General features: G+C 37.2%; 1 long non-coding RNA gene and 1 other non-coding gene across 3 annotated transcripts; one reads left to right on the forward strand and one right to left on the reverse strand.

Annotated features, from left to right (window-relative positions):
- Positions 1 to 10,603: 10,603 nt before the first annotated feature.
- Positions 10,604 to 10,686, reverse strand: trnal-uaa (transfer RNA leucine (anticodon UAA)). The gene has a single exon. It is a non-coding gene; the product is annotated as a tRNA-Leu (tRNA).
- A 699-nt stretch (positions 10,687 to 11,385) lies between these two features.
- Positions 11,386 to 16,716, forward strand: LOC127527228 (uncharacterized). Of its 2 annotated transcripts, XR_007934539.1 has the most exons (5): positions 11,386 to 11,731; positions 11,994 to 12,044; positions 15,392 to 15,466; positions 15,893 to 15,982; positions 16,462 to 16,716. It is a non-coding gene; the product is annotated as an uncharacterized LOC127527228 (long non-coding RNA). The 2 variants fall into 2 exon arrangements; XR_007934540.1 differs by lacking the exon at positions 11,994 to 12,044 and having other exon boundaries at positions 11,391 to 11,731.
- Positions 16,717 to 20,772: the final 4,056 nt, after the last annotated feature.

Consider the following 20,772-nt stretch of genomic DNA (forward strand, 5'->3'; position numbering starts at 1 on the left):
CTGGAAAATGGTGGCACCCAAAAATAAACAAAATTACGTTACTGTAAATGCAAAATAATTTTAAACTTCTTAAAAGCATTTTTGGAGCAAGATAAATGTTACTAAAATAAAAAAACACATAAATACTTTCTTTAATTTCTTATCCAATACTCCTCAAAAAATTAAATAAAAAATCCCATATACTATAACAGGGTGGTATCCTGGCATTCTCCAAATAAAATAAATAAATTATTTACCATGTAGGGTGATGTGAATCTGAAAGTCCTTTAAAGTAAAATTCAGGTTTGTTACAACCAAAGTACAAAACAAGGGGTGACACTAAATTCAAAGTCGAAAAATTAAACTAAATCAAATCTAGAATAGGAACCTAAATTGGTTGCTTGCTTGTTGCTTGGTTGGTTGCTGCAAGTTTCTCAGCAAGTCTTTCCTTTCATTTACTGAGTTGCCTCGAAAGCTTGCATATTGTAATCTTTTTAGTTAGCCAATAAAAGGTGTCATTTTGCTTGGCTTTTCTCTACATTCATAATGGCTAACACGGTACAACACCCTAGTACAGCACTTTCATTTCCTAAAATTCTAAACGCTATTTAAGTCATATAATTATCTTCAATAGAATTGTTTCTCAATGACTGGACATGGAATGCCATCAGTGGGTTGCAGTTTGGTATTATTTATAATGGTTATGGGTTGCAGTTGGGTTGTGAGGGGGCCACAGCTGGATGTCACTTCTGATGATCGCACTCCATTCACCAAGAGGGTTCCCCACTTGGGTCCATGACACCAAAAAGGTTGAGAAACACTTCTTGTATAACACATCCATGATGCCTAACACATGCCTAACAATGTACAATGTCCACAGATCCAAAATGATAACACCTGTGAAAACAAACAAATAGTGCGGCCCATGAAAACCAGCTATACAAAGTCTGAACAAAATAATGTCATCAGAATAACAATAAAAATATACAAATTCATTAAAGATGAATTTGCTATAACAGAAATACTGTAATGTTACAATCAAATCATTTTAGCATTTCTCACATGTGGTTTTGTGATGGCTTTGCTGTAGTTTATAAGACATTTTTCAGACATTTTTCCAGTTATGCACAATGGCAAGATAAGATAATAAGTCCTATTTCATTTGTTGATATAATTTCTGAAATTTGTTAATATATTTTTTCTTTCTTTTTATTGTACCTTAGCAAATTATGCTACCATTTTTTGCACAAACAACTCTGTGCTTCATTTCCTTGTTGGTTTTTTATTTTGATGGGCACTGTAACCATTAAAGGTTAATTAAAACAGCGTAAACTTTGACAACTCAGCAGAATATTTAGAAAATTTAGTTCTGTTTTTTCCTGATTGCTGGTTGTGATGCTTAGGTGTGTTTTGTCTATCCACAAAAAAGTATGATTAGCTGCAGACTGATATCCCAGAGCACAGACACAGGAAAGGAGTGGCTGAAAGTGCTGTAGCACCCTCTACTGGAGAATACTGCACCTGACACGTTGGAGATGACTCCAAATTAGTTAAAGGTGTGTGAAACTACTACCATTTGGCATTTGCTAAAACATTGGGGGTGTGGGGTGGCATAAAATCCTTTTAAATAATTTGTTAAAAGCACGGACTGTTTATTTCTGAAAAAGAGTGAATCACATCTGCCTATGACTGTATATGTATGTGTACTTTTCTACTTTCATTTTTCTATATATAGTTATTGTCTGTTTTTTTCACCTGTATTATTAATTTAATATTATTTATTGTATCAGTATGCTGCTGCTGAAGAATGTGAATTTCCCATCGGGATTAATAAAGTATCTATCTATCTATCTATCTATCTATCTATCTATCTATCTATCTATCTATCTATCTATCTATCTATCTATCTATCTATCTATCTATCTATCTATCTATCTAACATACTGCACTGTAAAAATGGACGCTGATGGAATTTAATTTAGTTTAATTTTTATACTTAAATGTTACTCAATTGTCTGTTATCGATCCCTCTTATTCTGCTTCAGGGTCACAGGTTGTAAGACTGGAACACCGAGCTAACTATAAACGCCACTTGGGTCAATGGTAATTCCAAATAAGGTAGTTGTTTTATTTGATTTCTCCCAGTGTGCAAAATACCTTTCTGTAGTAATGCCTTTTGTGTGCTGCTTGTATGTCTGTGATGTTCCGAAAGTGTTACTATTTTGTAATGCCAAATGTTATAACTAATACATACATTTCAAAGGCAGAAATTACACATTTACTTCAAAAGATGCCTTGTTGAACTCATTTTGGGAAAAAGTTAAATGTTATTAAATAAATATAATTATAACATATAATTTTATTAAATAAATACAATTATGACATATAATATATACTATATATTACAATATGTTATAATATTATAAATTAAATATTATAATGAAAGATTTTAGACCTTGATTTGTTACAATGTTTCTTATCACATCTATACACTCTGACTAGTATTGTAAATCATTACGCTGTAAGTCAATAAATTAGTTTGGCTGTATGCACATATTTGTGTACAAGCACCACAGTCCATAATTAATGTAGATAATGCCTAAGAATAATTCAGCAAAACAAGTTTACTCTTAATCATAGCATGAAAATATGATCCAAATTTACTTTCTGTCAGAACTGTCTTCCCACACCTCTTCTTGGTAGATGACACACAGTATTTTGTCTGTTACTCTGCACAGTTTATGTCAGCCTCAACCTGCTGCTTGAATTGATAGTGTACTTCTGACCACAGAATCCTAACTGGTCGGCCAATTCTTGATACAAACATTAAACTGTGACGTTACTATTCTTGAAAAACGCAGCAGGGCTGCTGTTCCCAATAAACTGTATATCAATGCGACTGTTATGTTGCTAGTTCTTCTGCTGAATTGAATGAACATGCAATATCTACTAATACATAGCTACCTGCTTTAAACAGAATTACATATCCAGACTCTGTTGAGCTGTAAATAACATGGGAAGATCAAATTTACCTAATAAAGAGGTGTTTACTGTCATTCCTTTTTATGTATCATGACTTTCTTAATTTAAACACAGCAATACAACTAATTAGTAATTATAGTTTTTTTTTTTACTGTACAGTAATCTTAAGTACTTATAATTATTTTATTCCCTCTATTCATACATTCATTTTCTGAACCATTCAAAGTTTGTAGACACCTTAATACTGCAGCACAAGGCATGATTCAACCTAGGATGGGACACCAATCCATCAAATGCCACATGCCAACACTCACTCACAGCTGCCAATTTTGAGTCACCAGGTAAGTCCATCTATTGGAGGAAATGAAGCATCCAAGAGAAACCCACACACAGACATGGGTAGAACATGTAAACCGCTCACAGATAATGGCCAGGGCTGGGCTACAAACCCAGGTCACTGAATCTGTATGGCACCAGTGCCACCACTCTGATACTCAGTAGGACTTTTCTTCCAATTGTGTTTGCTTGTGGTTTTCCCATAAAGCGGTCTCTTCTTATCCAGCACGCTTTTTTGTTTCCTAATCTTCTCTGTTGTATGGTATGTGGCATAGTGGAATGTTCACAAACATCCCCCTGTCTTTAACTCTCTAGTAAACAATCATTACACATTTAAAATTACTAATTAGGAGTTCAAACCATACCGTGTAAATAATCTGAAATGAAAACGTCAGGGTTTAAACTTTCACAACAAAATAGGACTAAATGCATTTCACGTACAACAACATTGGGCAGGAGGGGGAAATGCTTGATATGTTTGTTTTGATGACTTAAAGATAACCTTTTGTTCTGTGGTGTAAATGAAGACTGCATTATACAGAAAACAGAATCATGCTGCCTACCTTTTAATGTCTAGTCTTTGTCAATAATTTACAACACTCTAAGAGTCACTTAATTCATGGGTGCGTATCTGGTTCAGGAAGGAGCAACACTCTGTTGCACAGCACACTCACATACAATCACACTCACAGAATGCCAAATAATCTAAGTTGCACTTTTCTTGGGGATGTGTGAGGGAAAATCTGAGTACCTGGATAAAAATCTAGACAGGCATGAAAAGAATGTGCAGACTCCACACCGACAGTGACTGGCTGTGGCGTTTTAACATAGGATGCTCGTTCTCTAAGGCAGCAGTGCTACTTACAGTATGAGAAACCTTCATGTACATGTGCTATTTCAGGTTTCTAGACATTGATCTAAATTTCTATTTAGTACTTTACATCTTTGTACTTTACTTAATCTCTTTTATGAAAATGAACTCACATCATTCTATTTAGGAGGCATAAGAACCTTTGGTAAATAAAACATAAAATTTTCATATTTTATACTTCTTTAGATATTATTTGTATTGCTACACCATTTTGGATTTCTCTCAGTTCTCTGTTAATTTGTGAGTTTTTTTTTTTGCGTGGTTGAGACCGTAGAAGTTTGAGGTAAGGAAATTACTTATGGTAAGGAAGACAGTAGTTTCAAAGTAAGGCAGTTCTTGTTTTAGGCATATTACCGTACATAAGAATCACCATGAGCGAAGAGAAAAGTAGATGAAAACAGAACTGAAAGATGTGGTCAAAAGAAATAGTGAGGGGTCACAACCAGATAGTCAATAAGAACCAAGTGAACTTTGCCAAATAATAGAATGAAAGTTAAGGTCAGAGCCAGAAACAAAGTAAAAACCACAACAGCCTACTTGAGTAAGAACTAACTTTCTAAACTAGACTTGATGTTTTTTATACGAATTAAGTGAATAGGACTGGCAAGCTTTGTTGGGCTGAATGGCCTGTTCTCGCCTTGATTGTTCTAATGTTCACAATAAGGCAAAATGTGATTGACACCATATTTACTGTATATCTTCACATCCTGTAATGTTAGAAGCAAGACAAAAGTGGTAACGTGACAGAACTCAAAATGGAGTTGCATAAATAAAATACATTATAATGGTAATAAAAATCAGATTTTTAAATATTGATACATTGTTAAACATCTATCTATCTATCTATCTATCTATCTATCTATCTATCTATCTATCTATCTATCTATCGAATTCTAGTATTCAGATTAAAAAAAAAAAACTCTCTACCTTTGCTTCTTTTGAACTTTGATCTTTTGTCTTTTTCAACATCTGCTTAACACTTTTTAAGTTTTGGCTCACATTTTGCAGAGGTGTAAAATAAAGAAGTAGAACTACTTTGTTACTTTACATTTACATTCCATTTTTCATCTATCTGTACTTTTCTTGAACAAATTTAATTTTAAGGCTAATTTTACTTTTACACCAATACATTTTTAGGTCAAATAACATACTTTTTACTTGATTACATTTTTGAGCAAGACCACACTATTTGTTACACAGACCAAACTTTTATAAATTCTTAAATGAGACCTATCAGGCGTATTGTCAACTTTGGTTATAGATTAGCCAACAGAATGCCATATATCATTCAAAAAGTAATAGTGCAATAGCGCACCTTCTACTGCCCCTTTTGGTAGTTCATTCCCATGCTTCTCACTGTTGACACATACGGTGCCTCATCTGCTCCTGCTGGGTATCCCAATAGAAGAGGCACAGTGTAAGTCATATCCACACTCACCAACACCACACCAAGACACTGACTACATTTACAGTATGTATCAATCAAAGGCATAATTGCATTTGCGTGATTCATTATTCTGCAATGCAGTTTTGTAGCAAAAATAGTGTGTTGTTGAAAAATAATATAAATGTATCATGTATTCTTCATAAAGCCTTGCACCTTCTCATTATTATAAAATGTACTTTTGCATTTAGTACTTGAGCAGTTTTGAAAGCAGATTTTTTTATTGAAATACTTCAGTAAAAGTAAAAATTTCATGAAGTACTTTGACTTTTACTCAAGGATCATTTCTGAGTACTTTTTACAGCTTTGCATTTTTTTACTGATGTCCTTTCTGATAACAGTCTTTTTGTTTTTTATTTTTTTACATTTCCTTTGTCTTGTGCCCTTCATCTCTCAATCCATTGTTAACTTATTCTTTTATGGACAAACCTGCCTTTCTTACATGGTTGGACACAATAACAATTTGGTTATATTTTGTGGAGGTTGCCTAATGTATTTTGCAATAAATATTATTTAGTTAATCACAATGCTGTATACTTTACATGGTTATACAGAGACATATGTGATTTTTTGGCTATAATTCCACTGTCACACAATGATCTCCATTGTATTCATACACACATATCAAAGTATTTCAGCATATACTAAGAACATTAGATGCTATATGAGCTAAAAGACAAGTCTTCAAATCTCAACATTCACAGGCAAACTATAAAGAAGATGGAGCTGAAGTTCGAGCACAAGATATTTTACATAGGCAAGAACTCACTAAGTTACAGAGAGAAAGACAGGAAAGAAGTATTGTCTGGGATAATTAAAATATTTATTAGAGTAATTTACATAAATTAAATTTGAATAAGATGATAAAGGGGAGCAGTTCACTCAACTTTCTTTTCACTGCCTATTTATCACAGTGGTTTAATACTGGACTGCTGCCTTGTTAGAATTCATTCACTGTTGCAGCAGTGACTCTTCCTTTGATGAGGAGCTGCAGTCCTGTGTCTTAACAGGTGTTTGGTTCAAGAAGTCAAATCAACATTAAAGGCTAAGTACGATTTTTCCTTAATATTTGAATGGTTTCGCCATTGAAGGCTATTTTGAAGTGTGCTTGCATGTTTGGGGCTAACATTAGATGTCATTTAAAATGGTCTGTTTAACAGACAGAGTGTGTCATCTGTGTAATACATTGGGCAAAAACAAAACATATACTGAATCTACTAAGAAATAATGCATACAGGAAATGCAGCCATGTTTATACTGTGGGTTACATCATAGAAGCCATGTTACTGGAGGTCTAGCCATGCATCAGATAAATCATTGTGATCTTTGTTTAAAGAAAAAGGTAGACATCCTTTGAAAACCAAGTATTTCTTGAGCAGCCTATCGGTAATTTAAGAGTATGTCTGGTTTCCTCCTTCTACCTGTTCAGTGATATTGAGTTTAAGATTGTCCATTATGTTTCAGTGTTCATCTTTGACTCTCCATCGAACAAGCCCACTCTCCCATCTAACCATGCTTCTGCTGTTTCCACTTAAAGAAATCTCTGCCACTCTGTATGTATCTTGATGGGTACATCATTTCAGTTCTATAGAAGGATATAAACAGTCACATTGCTTCATATTCAAAGAGAGAAAATATTTTAATGCCTCTTAATCTACAAACATTATGATTAGCATGACTTTGTGTCTTTGTAATTAGTAGTTAGCCATTCCCAGGTGAAGAGAAGGTGCAGTTGCCATGAGGTCCCCTTTAGAGTAATGGCTTTGCACTGACACCATCTGCCTGATTCACTCAAGGCAAGAGTCACACAGAGTGGCAATCAATGGACAAAAAATGGCAGCATGCTTACTGAGTACATCCGATTTTTGTGAAAAGCTAGTGGGGAGGGGAACAGATAGATAGATAGATAGATAGATAGATAGATAGATAGATAGATAGATAGATAGATAGATAGATAGATAGATAGATAGATAGATAGATAGATAGATAGATAGATTTTAATATACTAGGGGGCTCCGCCCCCTGCTCACTTCGGTCGCCCACCCCCGTGTTTGGTTTACCGGATATACAATTTAAAGAGATTGTTATTTTCATGTGAATTGTTACATATGCATTATTTTCACTTTTACTTTAAAACTTTTGTAAAAACTATACTTGTCCTTTATTTCTCGCCCCAGGCGTGGTTACATCTCTTTCTCGCAGGACATATAACACTGCTCACGTTGTGAAGGGGGGCGGGGCTGAACGCACACTAAGGAGATGCCGTCAGATCATCTGCTGTCTTTCTGGTGCTGCTGCTGTCGTGCTGCCTGTCGATCATTTTAAAGCCTGTACATTAGCTGTCCTTTTGCCACTTCATGTCTCTGCCGCTCGCATTGTGAAGGGAGGGGGGGTGGGGGTTAGGGTGGCTGAACACATGCTAGGGAGAAGCGGTCGGATCATCTGCTGGCTTGTTGCTGCTTGTGAGCTGCCTTTTCTGCTTGTCGCACTGCCCGATCATTTTAAGGTCCGTACAGCAGCTGTCCTTTTGCCACATCGCGTCTCTGCTGCTAGCGTTGTGAATGGGGGGTTAGGATGGTTGTATGCATGCAAGGAGAAGCGGTGGGATCTTCTGCTGGCTTTCTGCTGCTGGCGAGCTGCGTGTTTTGCTTGTCATTGTTTTAAGAGCTGGGAGCAAGTTAAAGTGTCTCTCGCGGGACTTCAAATGTATATATAAAATCAGGGTTCTGTATCATAATTTAATCCACAAAAAAAGAATGCTGATCTCTGACATCAGATGATCATTTTAATGGTATCCCAAATATCTGACAAACAAAGCAATTCATAGAGGAATAAAAAACATTTAATTTGATGTCAAAAATCTTTCCTTTGATGTACTGATGTAAACTCTTGCTGTTAGGGTCCATTTGGTATTTCAGGTAACAGGATGAAAATTACTTTATTCGCTTGTTCATTTGGTTAAAATGTATTAAATTAAGAAAATAAAGTATATGCACAGTAGAGCTGGTGTGGTGTTCTTTGTGATAATCTAACATACCCAGCAATCATAAACAAATATACTTTGCTATTTAAGAAAAAACACAGAAATAAAATGAGGTCACTAATTTGTGTCCAGGATTAAAATACAATCAATCTTTTCCTGTATAGTGCCCCTTTTACACTTCGTAGGCATTTTCTACCAAAAGGTGTTTGTATATCACTGTATGATAGATAGATAGATAGATAGATAGATAGATAGATAGATAGATAGATAGATAGATAGATAGATAGATCAGCAGTCTGTTTATAATTACGATATTAAAACCCAAGAAAGGCATAGTTTAGCCAGAGAGTATGTTGTCTTGTCTGATGGCAGCTTTTTAAAAAGCCTCCATGCAGCACTGCGGTATTTCAGCCTCATGCTGTTGGTGCTCTGCTGACTGATCAGAGTGTCAAATACATGATGCTAGATGATGTTATTAAAAGCTGTGTCAACACTCTAAATTTATCCGTAATACACACGTTTTAAGTTTTTAATTTAATTATGTTATTTATTGAGAGGAAGGACCGTAGTCTATTTATCCGTTTTCCTAACCCACCTATATAGGGAGGGGTTATAGGGTGCCTGGAGCCTATCTCAGTAGGCATTGGGCACAAAGCAGAAACAACATCTGGACAGGGTGTTGGTCCATTGCAGGGTTAAAAAAATGCACACACCAAGGGTGAATTTAACAGCAGCAGTTCACCTACGCTGTATGCCTTTTGACTGTGGGAGGAAGCCTGCATGGACACAGCAAGAACATGCAGACTCCATGCAAAGAGCACACAGATTTTGAACCCTGACTTTTCTGTTGAAAGACAGCTGTACTACTACTGTAAGGCAGCAGCACTAAAGATGGCATAATATCAGTGAAAAATCTTAAAAGGGTTAAAAAAAAACAACTTATATTTTAATGAATTGTAAATGCCAGGGTGTTATGCTGGCACAGTGCCTGGCACTCATACCTCATAGTGTCCAAGTTCTGGATTCAAATCCAAATTCTTCCTCGGCTACTGGGGTGTACTCTGTAGGCTGACTGGCGTGTCTAAAGTGGCTTCCACTGAGTGACGTTGCCTGTGGTGGTCTGCCATTCCATCCACAGTTGGCTCTCTGAGGCCAAAGCTGATGGGACAAACCATGTTTTGGAATTAGGACGGTTCAAAAATTATTATAAAATGAGAAAATACATGAAACTAATAAGCTTAACTGTTGGCAATGCAAATCTTTAAATAAAACGGAAAAATCGACCTGTAAAGGACGTGCATGTGTCACGCTACTGTGGACCAGAACAGTGTGAGAAAACAATTACTGCCTCAGTCAGTCCTCCGAAATGGCCCAATGCTCTCTAACAGTCCCTTGGTCTAAAATATCGAACTGTTATAATTCATGTAAAACATAACACGGCAACTGAAATTAAAGAAATGCAAAAACGTTTCCACATGACCCACATAACTTAAAGCGATTTTCTGCGAAATAGCGTGTGTTCCTTCACTAATACGGGGAGGCCTCTTTAAATCTTACTTTCTCGCACATTCCCTAAGAGCAGTCGCGCTTGCGTTGACATTTCCAAGCGAGGCGCGACAAACGCGCTTTTCGGCCTGAAGAGGGAGCCAACAAACAGTACGGCCGCGATTTCCAGCCTGCGGCTCTCGTCTCGTCTCAAAGCTCGCCGCTTCTTGTCTGCACCTCTCGTTTGACACGTAAGCTGTTTGAGTGAACAAAACAACGCGAAGCAGCCCTGAGCGAACTCTTCTCGCTCGGCCTCATTCTTTACTTTGCTCCTTCATTTATGACGTCACCAAGAACGGCCGATGAAAAGGCAATATCATGACATACTGCTTCGCAAACTAGTAGGAGGAAATGTTTTAGCAGCGCTCACTGTAAAATAAATACAAAAAGCTAATTCCACGAATTCTTAATAAGTACAAATTTGTATTGTAGTGTAGTATTTATAATTAAAGAAAAGGTATATTACCAGGAGTGGGGTTCGAACCCACGCGGACATTCGTCCATTGGATCTTAAGTCCAACGCCTTAACCACTCGGCCATCCTGGTTGATACAAAAAGTACATACTCTGTAGCGTGTAATACAGAAACAACGACAGTTCTCATGAGCTGGAAAAGGAAATTAGATTATTATTATCATTAGATTATCATTCAACGAAAGTCCTAGTACAATTATATTGAGGTACATGAATATCCGTACATGCAATAAAAGACTGTATACAGTACTTCCTTCAACTTTCTGTGTTTTTATAATTGAACTTCGTGAGGTTTAATTCCGAGAGCACCCAAAGACCTACACGTTCCTACAAATCGCACGCTCCGTCATGTTGGACAAGTGACGAACGTCAATTATATTTAACAACGTGGCGATCCATGAAGATAGAATGAAAATATGCGCCACGGTAAGTGCGATAAACCAGCATCTGCGGTTACAGAGCAGCTCGACAGCCGAGGACGAAAGGCGCTTCTCGAAAGATAATGTGGTGCGCTTTAAAACGTTCTGCTCTTCGCACTCAGTCGTGTAGTAAAAAATTCAATCTTTTCACCCGGTCGTGTAGTAAAGAATTCAATGATTAATTATTATTTTTTTTAAATTTCTCTATTTCCGATTCATTTCAAATTTGGGTTTTGTTATTTCAATGGTGTAGCGCCTCCTGCAGATTGAAACAATGAAATGCACACTGTAGCGTGTGCCTTGGGAGTATGTTTCATCAATACAGTATTAACGTTTTCACTTATTTATGAGATGTTATGTAGAGAATCTGCAGTGTTAGTGTATAATATGAAAGATATTTATGTTTATCGTCGTCATTAACGTTTGTTAAATATCTTCTTTAACTTGATTTTTCTGTAGTTAAGTTAGCTATTTATAAAAGTACGATAGCGCTTTCTGCCAAATTAATATTACATATTATTTTTGTCTTGATTTCCACAGTCACTTTTCTACATAAAGGCAAAGAATATAAAACCAACTTTGATTACATTGATTAAATATAATAATGAATCCAAGTGCCCTTTTTGTAAACAGCAAAGAGACTACAGCATCCTGCTGCCTGCCTTCAGAGTCATGAGGGCCACATTGTCAAGTATGCAGGTAATTATGCCAGTAGTGTATGTATGCAAACAATACTGACGTTTAGATTTCTGGACTGGAACTTTTTAAATACAGTTTAAAAAGCTGAGCTAATCCTGCATTTTCCGTTGTTTGGCAGGTTTTACTATTTACAGATGTAACACAGGTTTGTCCCAAGTGGCCATTTCCATTGTTGTTTTTGTTTAAAAGTCATTGTTAACAGTTTACTGTATATCAGTATTTAATATTTTTCTTTGATTAATTTTTTTACCCCTTGTATTAGGGTCTTCCAAGTCAGATGAATAACCATGACTGTGGAATTTTCATGTTGATGGTATGACCATTTCATATTGTAACTATCATTTTTTGTTTGTCTGTATTTAATGTTGTGTCCAGATTTTCAAATGACCATTTTATGGTTTCTCTGTATTTCGTCCTCGAGGTCCCCTTCAATTTTATTGAGGTATTTCTCAACTTTAGTACTCTCTTCTTTCATTGTAGCATTTGTAGAGGGAGGATTATATCTGGTTGTTGGTTCCCATTTTTGTCACCTTCTACAATTTGTGTTGGATATTTGTGTTATGTTTATTTTGTAAAGTTTTGCCAAATCAATATGCAGTCAACAATACAAAGTTCCATGCCGGATCAGTCGAGCCCTGGGTTAACAATGACCGCCACCAGTACTGTTAGCCAACAGGGCGCTGGCGGAAATTGGGCTACTGTTGGCCGAAGAAGAAGAGGGGGGAGACGTGTCCAGAGGCAGGAGGAGAGGAGGAAAGTAAAGAGTGGAACTGAGGGTAGGAAATTTGAATGTTGGCAGTATGACTGGTAAGGGGAGAGAGTTAGCAGATATGATGGAGAGAAGGAAGGTTGATATATTGTGCATGCATGACACTAAATGGAAGGGGAGTAAGGCCAGGTGGATTGAAGGTGGATTCAAATCTATCATGGTGTGGATGGGAGGAGAAATGAGGTAGGAGTTATTCTGAAGGAACAGTATGTCAAGAGTGTTTTGGAGGTGAAAAGAGTGTCAGGCAGAGTAATGATTAGGAAGCTGGAAGTTGGAGGTGTGATGATGAATGTTGTTAGTGCATATACTCCGCAAGTTGGGTGTGCAATGGGTGAGAAAGAAGATTTGTGGAGTGAGTTGGATGAAGTGATGAACAGTGTACCCAAGGGACAGAAAGTGTGATTGGAGCGGATTTCAATGGGTATATTGGTGAAGGGAACAGTGGAGACAAGGAGGTGATGGGTAGGTATGGTGTCAAGGAGAGGAATGAAGAAGGTCAGAGGATAGTGGATTTTGTCAAAAGGATGGACATGGCTGTGGTGAATGCATATTTTAGGAAGAGGGAGGAACATAGGGTTATGTACAAGAGTGGAGGAAGATGTACATAGGTAGATTACATCCTATGCAGAAGAGTTGATCTGAAGGAGACTGAAGACTGCAAAGTGGTGGCAGGGAAAAGTGTAGTTAAGCAGCATAGGATGGTGGTCTGTAGGATGACATTGGAGATCAAGAAGAGGAAGAGTGTGAGGGCAGAGCCAAGGATCCTAATGGTGGAAGTTGAAAAAGGAAAACTGCAAGACAGACAGCTGGGAAACTACAGCAGATGTACTGTAGTAAGGGTGACAGCAAGAAGGGAGCTTGGCGTGACATCTGAAAAGAGGAAAAGGAAACCTGGTGGTGGAATGAGGAAATGCAGGAGAGTATACAGAGGAAGAGGATGGCAAAGAAGAAGTGGGATAGTCAGAGAGATGCAGAAAGTAGACAAGAGTACAAAGAGATAAGGCACAAGGTGAAGAGAGGTGGCGAAGGCTAAAGAGAAGGCGTATGATGAGTTGTATGAGAGGCTGGACACTAAGGAGGGAGAAAAGGACCTGTGCCGATTGGCTAGACAGAGGGACCGAGATGGGAAAGATGTGCAGCAGGTTAGGATGATAAAGAATAAAGATGGAAACGTACTCACAAGTGAGGAGAGTGTGTTGAGCAGATGGAAAGAGTACTCTGAGAGGCTGATGAATGAAGAGAACGAGAGAGAAGAGGTTGCATGATGTGGAAATAGTGAATTAGGAAGTGCAACGGATTAGCAAGGAGGAAATAAGGACAGCTATGAAGAGGATGAAAAACGGAAAGGCCGTTGGTCCAGATGACATACCTATGGAAGCATGGAGGTGTTTAGGAGAGATGGCAGTGGAGTTTTTAACCAGATTGTTTAATGGAATCTTGGAAAGTGAGAATATGCCTGAGGAGTGGAGAAGAAGTGTATTGGTGCTGATATTTAAGAATAAAGGGGATGTGCAGGACTGCAGTAACTACAGGGGAATAAAATTGATGAGCCACAGCATGAAGGTATGGGAAAGGGTAGTGGAAGCTAGGTTAAGAAGTGAGGTGATGATTAGTGAGCAGCAGTATGGTTTCATGCCAAGAAAGAGCACCACAGATGCAATGTTTGCTCTGAGGATGTTGATGGAGAAGTTTAGAGAAGGCCAGAAGGAGCTGCATTGCATCTTTGTGGACCTGGAGAAAGCATATGACAGGGTGCCTTGAGAGGAGCTTTGGTATTGTATGAGGAAGTCAGGAGTGGCAGAGAAGTACGTAAGAGTTGTACAGGATATGTATATGGGAAGCTTGACAGTGGTGAAGACTGCAGTAGGAGTGACGGATGCATTCAAGTTGGAGGTGGGATTACATCAGGGATCCCCTCTGAGCCCTTTCTTATTTGCAATGGTGATGGACAGGTTGACAGACGAGATTAAACAGGACTATGGTGTTTGCTGATGACGTTGTGATCTGTAGCGATTGTAGGGAGCAGGTTGAGGAGACCCTGGAGAGGTGGAGATATGCTCTAGAGAGGAGAGGAATGAAGGTCAGTAGGAACAAGACAGAATACATGTGTGTAAATGAGAGGGAGGTCAGTGGAATGGTGAGGATGCAGGGAGGAGAGCTGGCGAAGGTGGATGAGTTTAAATACTTGGGATCAACAGTACAGAGTAATGGGGATTGTGGAAGAGAGGTGAAAAAGAGAGTGCAGGCAGGGTGGAATTGGTGGAGAAGAATGTCAGGAGTAATTTGTGACAGACAGGTATCAGCAAGAGTGAAAGGGAAGGTCTACAGGATGGTAGTGAGACCAGCTATGTTATATGGGTTGGAGACCGTGGCACTGACCAGAAAACAGGAGACAGAGCTAGAGGTGGCAGAGTTAAAGATGCTAAGATTTTCACTGGGTGTGATGAGGATGGATAGGATTAGAAATTAATACATTAGAGGGTCAGCTCAAGTTGGACGGTTAGGAGACAAAGTCAGAGAGGCAAGATTGCGTTTGGACATGTGCAGAGGAGAGATGCTGAGTATATTGGGAGAAGGATGCAAAGGATAGAGACATTCAGGTGATGGGTGTAACAGAACAAGATGCAGAGGACAGAAAGATATGGAAGAATATGATCCGCTGTGGCAACCTCTAATGGGAGCAGCCGAAAGAAGAAGAAGATTTGTGTTATGTTTATTTTATTTTATTATATTTGTATTTTTTTTCATTGTAGCATACTGTCCCTAGTGGCTTTGATGTTCCAGAAACGCCTACTTTTCAAAATCCAGATATTTAAAATGTATGTTTATAATGGTTTGCACAAATATTTTTGTAACATTAAACTCCTTTTTAACAACTTGACTCTGCTCAGTTCTCTTTAGAATGACATGCTGGCTTTGAGGAAGTGCTCGTGTAGAATGTTGCTTGAGAACTCCAGCCCCAAGGGGTAAATGAAATTTAAATTTCCATTTAATAACTTTAATTTAGTTCTGTGGTAATATGGCAAATATACTTAGCCATATTGTAAATCAAAGACAAACAGTCAACATGCTTACCATTATAAACTTAATGCTTCTTTTTGAAATCACTGAAGTAACTGCTCACATCGGACTGAGCGAGCAAACGCCTTTCTAAATGAAGGCCAAGAATCAAACAAAAAATTAGAAGGTACAGAAATAATGGACAGCCAGGACAGGGTCATTTATTGTGCTTATTCTTTTGGCTCTTTTTTAACATTTCCTTAGGTAAATGTTACCTTCTCTGTTTTCAGGTTTATACTTTATTGAGCCATTAATGAGAAGACAGAAGATGAGTAAAGACTTGCAGTGCTTCAGAAATGAAAAACAAAATGTCTTGCTATTCTGTTCCATAGCACTGCGCTCATGCAGGTTTCAGATCTTTTCTTTTAGAAGAAACATCAGCCTCCCTTCTCCAACATCCAGCACAGGGCACTGATGAGCAGGTACAGACACATCATTTTATAAACTTCCATAAGAAAGATGAATTACATTTTGTTGATGCTGGCTTACAATGCATATGGTATAGTGAATAAAATGTATAAAAAGACGTAAAATTTGTCTCAGATGCACACTGTTAATCGTTAACCAGTAGGAGTCAAAGCCCAAAAGACTAAAAGCCTGTTTTACGTCTTCTGACAAACTGTAGTACTAGTACAACTCTTAAAGGCCTTAAAACATTTGAAATGCATTGTGTGCTGTGTTAATAATAGTGTATTGTAAGAAACATTGAAGACTTGTTAGAATCTGCGATCGAAAGCAGTAATGTTAATAATGTATAACAAATTCAGAATATACTGTACATTATTTTTTTTACTTTCCTTGTAAATATGAAGGAAAAGGCTATAAGCTTTATAATGACCATTTAAAGAATTTTCTTTTTTATTTATTTATATATTTATTTTTTTAATAAAACGTATTACAGCAGCATGGAATCCTTCAGCATCTTACTGAGGCAGAGAAGTGGTGTGCTGAGAACATTTCTGTGTTCAGGGGGCACATCTCACTCTCTTCATTACTGTCAATGGACAAAGACGACATTGAGGAGGCCCTTCAGAAATTTGATTTGCTATCTGAATTTCCAGAACAAGAGGAGAGGGAATATGTCTTTAGACCCTTCATCATCCTTTTTTTCACATATGGAAGACATGCATCTGTTTTTAGATAACGTGAGAGGAAACAGGAAAATGACTGTTTTGTGAGAAAATGTAACAAACATACATATCCCTCATTGTTCAGTTACAACCTACAATTCTTGTTCTATATTTTATATACAGTATTCTTTAACTTTTTGTAATAAATGTTGCACACCAACTTCATCTTTATAGTCCATTGTCTCAGATCTGCACTTCTTAGTGTTATGTATTAAAATAATGTTTTATAAAGCTGGGCAAGGCAATTTTTATTTTTAAGCACATTTACAACAGCCAGAACACATCACAAAACTCCATGCATGACCAAGCATTACATAAAAGATAGACTTAAAATACCCATACATACATATTTATAATCATGAATGTACGTGAGCCAACATATACAAACAATGTCAACCTCTTGAAGAGTCAAATGACAGCAATAAGAAATAAGACTTTAATGATGACTTAAAAATGGCCTGTGATGGAGCAGACCTAATATAATAAGGGGAGCCATTCCAGAGAAAAGGAGCAGACACCACAAACACCCGATTCCTCCTTTGCTTCAGCCTTGACCTCGGCACAACTAAGAGCATCGGGCTAGTAGACCACAGGGATCTTGTTGGCACATACAAGTGAAGAGATTCCAAGAGGCAAGATGGGGCTGATCCATTCAAAAATTTGAAAACAAGAAATAGAATTTTAAAGTCAATTCTGAAATGGACCAGAAGCCAATGAAGCAAGGTCAATATTGGTGAAATATGGCCACCCCTACGAGAGCCATTCAATAAGCAAACAGCAAAGTTGTGGAATAGTTGTAGGTGTTGTGACAAGGACTGAGCAACACCTACCTACAAAGAACTGCAATAGTCCAAATGAGATGTTGTAAAAGCTTGGATGGCCTTTTCAAGAACACTGAAAGAAAGAAAAGCCTTTACCTTAAAAGTCTCAGCTGGAAAAAAGCTTCATTTAACTTCACAATTTATCTGTTTATCGAGTTTGAATGAGCTGTCACAGATCATGCCTGGGCTCCTAACTGAAGCTTTATGATACGTATATGGCAAGGGGTCCAAGAGCAACATCAGAGACACTCAAACTTTCTTAACGTTTGGACACCATGATCACAGTTTTATTATAATTTAGTTTAAGAAGATGCATTGCCATCCAGGTTTTAATATCATTCCAGCACGCATGGAGGGTCTGTATTTTCTCGCTTTGATTTTAGTGGCAAATATATTTGAGTATCATCAGCATAGCAGTGAAAGGAGAAGCCACACTTGTTAACAATGGAGCCTAAAGGTAACATGCATATCATAAAGATAGCTGGTCCAAGGATGGAACCCACAAGTAAGAGGAGCTACAGAGGACGAGAACTCACCCAAATGAATAGAAAAGCTCCTATTTCTTAGATAAGATTTAAACCATTTAAGGGCATTACCTTGGATGCCTACATACTGTTCAAGGCAAGATTTAAGAATTGTAAGATCCACAATATCAAAAGCTGAGGTAAGATCTAGCAGTACAAGAATGGTAGAATCACCAGCATTAGTAGTTGGAAAGAGGTCTTCCTAAACCTTTAACAAGGATGTTTCAGTGCTGTAAGAACATCTGTATCTGGATTGGAATTTTTCCATAATACTACTTTCATCCAGAAATGTTTGAGTCAGGACAACTTTTTCTAAGACTTTAGATGAAAAGGCAGTTTAGAAATTGGCCTGAAATTTGACACATTAGAGGGTCCTTATTTTGATTTTTTTAAATACATTTCTGCACCACAGTGTGTGTTTCAAAGCAGCAGGAACACAACCAGAAATCAAGCTAGCATTTATTAAGGTAACAATACTTGGTCTGACAGAATCAAAAAAATCCTTAACTAATCGAGAGGGGACACTGCTGTCCAGGGGGCTATTTGTAGGATTCAGGCGTTGCACCAAATCAGACAACAGAGACAATGACACACGCAGGCTCAGTGATCAAAGACAGCTGAACACACTATGGGAAGAGGTGAATCCTTAGCAGGCAGTGAGACTGATGACCTAATAACGGTAATCTTATTTACGAAAAACTATATATCCGTTTGGAGAGTAAGTTGGGGTATGTGACAAATTAAAAAATTCCTAATACAAGAAATTGTATCTGGCGATTAAAGTATTTAAGATCACTAAAAAATTGAATTGCGTCTACCCAAACAAAACATTCTTAAAGTTAAGTTTAACATCTGTTAGTTCAGTTCCAAAATAAATAAAAAAGATGGTTTATGGAAGTGCAACTTTCAATAATGTAATTTTTTTTACAATTCTTTAGAAAAACAAACGATAATATCTATTAAGCAATTTAAGAGATTTGCTTCACTTTTTTTGATAAGTACATACTTATAAGTCCCAGGGAGAACAATTATGCATTAAAATTAAAAACTAGGAAAACGTTTGAAAGTTTAATAACTCCACTTGAAATTTATCAACATTATAGCAGCAGTGTAGAACAAAATTAAGAAAACACAATTCAAGACAGACAATGGGAATGAAGGTACCCATGAACTATATAAGCTGGATCATTTAAAAAATTGTTCAATATAAACAACTTTAAAAGTTTCTTTTACTGAGAACTCGAAAGTTTAGACCTTCATTTTCATGCCTGTTGATTGCTTTGTTGTGTTATTGATCATCATTTATTTTGTAACATAATAAATTAATGTCATTAACGGAATTTTCCTTTATTGAACGAGGTTCCAGAAATAATGCCAGACATGTCGTTTAGTACACAATTACCGTAAAAATAATTTCAAATATTTTGAATAGCAGAATTCACTATAACAGCAGATAGAGCAACCACATTCATATTTAGTATGGTGTTTCCTTAATCTAAAAATAGGTTATGTCCTCTTTCTTTTTAACTATATCGAATCCTGACGCATACATTTTAAAACTGTTTTTTTGTTTCTAAAAGTAAATAAAGACATAAAGAGAAACTCGGATTCTTGCCTCGTGATTGGAGGAAGTCATATTAATATCGTCTTTCAGGGTTGCAGGGTAAATCAACGTTACTAGTTTTTCAACGAAAGCGATGTGACAGAGGACGGACGCGAATGTTGATGGGCGTGGTATGGAAGGGAGGAGGCGTGGAAGTGCTGGGGGCGTGGAAGTGCTAGGGGCGTGGTGAGGAAGGCCGAGTCCGCGACCTGCAGCCGGATACAATTGGAAAGTCACCATGCAGGAATAAACACACTCGCTGCATCTATGCTAAATATAATACATATTACTAAATGTAATTCCCAACACAGAACACCATTTGATAGCCAGCATCCTTCCTGTAATATCAACAGCTGACCAACTAACTAAGGACTCTCCTTAATTTTACAATATTAGGAGCGATGCCCCCCCCACACACACTTTTTTTAAATGCGGGTTTAGTTTTATTGTCAAAGATCGGACTAACACGTTAGTTTTATGAAGCACAAAAAGAAGAAGCAGCCCTTTTTAGTAAAAGCTCTTGGGGGGGGGCACACTGTTAGACTGTCTTGTGTGATCTGTTAATGTATTGTTATAAGACTGCTGCAACGGCGGATTTTCTGCTTGGATATTTAGCACTTTCTACATTTTATATTAGCTTGTAATTTTATGAAGTATTTGAGAAGAGACAGCAGATTTATGCAAAATGCACTATACTGTATAAGAAACAGATATAAAAGGCACTATATTATAGATTGATAGACAGACATACAGATAAGTTCATACATTATTGGATGTACATTCAGAAGACACTATGATAGCGGGTTGGACAATGACTGACTATGATAGATAGACGTGAGAGGGACTGTATTAGAGTTCATGCATACTGTGTTTACTTACAGAGTCACTATAAAATAGACAGATGGGAAAGGCATTATATGATAGACAGAAAAGACACTATATTAATAGAATTCACACATACTGTATAGAATCCATACATATTGTATTTACACACTTAAGGCACTATATGACAAAGAGATGGACAGATAGGTAGGAAAGGCTGTGTATTACAAAGAATTCCTACAGAGGCACTATAGATAGATAGATAGATAGATAGATAGATAGATAGATAGATAGATAGATAGATAGATAGAT

This window comes from Erpetoichthys calabaricus, chromosome 3 (assembly GCF_900747795.2).
Source record: "Erpetoichthys calabaricus chromosome 3, fErpCal1.3, whole genome shotgun sequence".
Lineage (NCBI taxonomy): Eukaryota > Metazoa > Chordata > Cladistia > Polypteriformes > Polypteridae > Erpetoichthys > Erpetoichthys calabaricus.